The sequence below is a fragment of the Eriocheir sinensis genome, unplaced genomic scaffold (assembly GCF_024679095.1).
Source record: "Eriocheir sinensis breed Jianghai 21 unplaced genomic scaffold, ASM2467909v1 Scaffold50, whole genome shotgun sequence".
NCBI classification, from domain to species: domain Eukaryota; kingdom Metazoa; phylum Arthropoda; class Malacostraca; order Decapoda; family Varunidae; genus Eriocheir; species Eriocheir sinensis.
This window is the reverse complement of record NW_026111832.1, coordinates 265,001-267,500: the sequence shown is the minus strand read 5'-3', so window position 1 is coordinate 267,500 and position 2,500 is coordinate 265,001. Positions and strand designations below refer to the sequence as shown.

Genomic DNA, 2,500 nt, shown 5'->3' with positions numbered 1-2,500 from the left:
GAGAGAGAGAGAGAGAGAGAGAGAGAGAGAGAGAGAGAGAACACCTGATCACTACCTTCACCATGGACGCCTGAGACAATGTTATATATATATCCCATAAAAATCCAACCCCGAAAAAAAACATACCTAGCTTAAAATCATACAAGCTCTCATTGACATCGTAGAAGCAAAACAAAAACACTAGTACATACCTCGTGTCCTATGGGGTGAAACTCCCTCCCCTGGAAGACACCGGGGGGACACTGCTCGCCTGGGGGAAGAGATAGAGTGTTACTTAAGAAGAGGAGATAATGGAAATGGTTGAGAAAGAGGGAAGAAGGGGAAAAAGAAGATTATAATTGATAGAAACGGAGAAAGTTTGTGAGAAAGGGAAGGGAGGATAGACATATTGATAAGGATAGATTTTGATAGATGTAGATGTTAAGGAATTTGAAGGTAATGAAATATATTGAAGTGTTATTGATGGGAAGTTAAGGACATGAGAAGGAAAGGAAAGATAGGCAGATAACATTGATAAAGATAGATTTTGATAGTATAGATAGTATAAAATTTAAAGATAATGAAATATATAGAAAAGTAATTGATGGGAAGTTAAGATAAGGAAAAGAAAATGGGAAGGGAAAGGAAGATAGACAGATAACATTGATAAAGATAGATTTTGATAGATGAAGATAGAATGAAATTTTAAGATAATGAAAAATATATAAAAACCTAATGGATGGGAAGTTAAGATAAGAAAATGAGAAGAGAAGGGAAGACAGACAGATAACATTGATAAAGATAGATTTTGATAGATGAGGATAGTAATGAAATTTTAAGATAATGAAAAATATATAAAAACTTAATGGATGGGAAGTTAAGATAAGATAAGAAAATGATAAAGATAGATTTTGATATATGAAGATAGTAATGAAATTTTAAGATAATGAAAAATATATATAAACGTAATGGATGGGAAGTTAAGATAAGAAAATGGGGAAGGAAAGATAGATAAAGATAATGAAAAAAATATGGAATAGTAAAATGATGAAAAATATATAGAAAAACAAGACATAGGAAAAGAAGGAAGGGAAAAGATAGTTAGCAAGATAATGAAAAGACTGTTACAGGGGAATGAAAAAGATAAGGAAGGAAGGAAAAAGATAGTTAAAGATAATGATAAGAAAAACATGGAATAGTAAAATGATGAAAAATATATATAAACAGAAAACAGGAAAATAAGGAAGGAAAAAGATAGTTAGGAAAATAATGAGAAAAAATATTACAGGAGAATTAAAAAGATGAAAAACGAAAGGGATATGAAAAAGGGAAATAAAGAGAGGGGGAAAGAAGATAGATAGATAAAGATAGATAGATAGAAAAATGAAAATAATGAAAAAATATATTACACTAAAATGAAAAAAACAAAACAAAATATTGATGGATAAGATAGATAGATAGATAGATTGAAGGACACAGGTAGACTAATCCCTCGTTCACCAGGAAGGCGGATTAATTAAAAGGAAATACTCGGCAGGTAGAGCAAAATTGACTACCTGGAAAAGTGAAATTGAAAGTGGAAATATGAAAGAAATTGGATGAAGTTAATAAAGAGGAAAAAATTGGAATGATGAAACAGATCGAATAAAGATGAGAAATGAGAGAAAATTGAAGATTGAGTAAAGATTGAAATAGGAGAGAAAATGGAGAATGAAGGAGATGGGATAAAGATGGGGAATAGAAGAAAGAAAATGGATTGGAACAGAAATAAAACAGGAAAGGAAGAAAGCGAAAAATGAAAGAAAGAGGAAATGGAAAGAAAAAAAGAAAAAAAAAGTACAACGAAGAAGAGAATAGAAAATGAAAAAGAAAAAGAAGAAGAAGAAGAAGAAGATAAGATTACACAAAAATGAAAACCAGATAAAGAAAATGATAAGAAAAAACACGAATTAAAAAAAAAAAACGAAGAGAATGGAAAACACAAAATTGCTAAACATGGGAATTATAAGAGAAAACAAATAAAATGAGGAAGAGGAAGAGGAAATAAAGCAAATAGACAAGACTTATAGGGAAATCCTGAAACTGCGAAAGAGGGAAGAGGGAAAAAGTACGATAATAGGAGAGAGAGAGAGAGAGAGAGAGAGAGAGAGAGAGAGAGAGAGAGAGAGAGAGAGAGAGAGAGAACTTATAGAGAAATCCTGAAACTACGAAAGAGGGAAGAGGGGAAAAATATGATAATAGGAGAGAGAGAGAGAGAGAGAGAGAGAGAGAGAGAGAGAGAGAGAGAGAGAGAGAGAGAGAGAGAGAGATCGTTTGCATAAGTACATAACATAAATAATTACATACATGAAACTAATGATTACATAATTAAAATATATATAATTATGACGAAATACTTAATTAGGAAGCAAGAATGTCTGAAGAAAAATATTAAATGCTTGAATGAAGAAAAAGAAGAAAAAGAGGAAGATTGATTTAGAGAGGCAAATATATGGATGAGGAATTAGAAGATTGAGTTAGA

At 31.2% G+C, this 2,500-nt stretch overlaps 1 protein-coding gene and 1 long non-coding RNA gene across 5 annotated transcripts in view; one reads left to right on the top strand and one right to left on the bottom strand.

Annotated features, from left to right (window-relative positions):
- Nucleotides 1-2,500, bottom strand: part of LOC126992770 (uncharacterized) — a 212,733-nt gene that overhangs the window by 117,597 nt on the left and 92,636 nt on the right. For both annotated transcript variants that reach the window (XR_007747030.1, XR_007747031.1), the window contains exon 4: nucleotides 192-250. This is a non-coding gene — a long non-coding RNA (uncharacterized LOC126992770). The remainder of the gene's footprint in view (nucleotides 1-191; nucleotides 251-2,500) is intronic.
- LOC126992759 (trithorax group protein osa-like) overlaps nucleotides 1-2,500 on the top strand; it is a 177,929-nt gene that overhangs the window by 110,080 nt on the left and 65,349 nt on the right. The window lies entirely within an intron of this gene.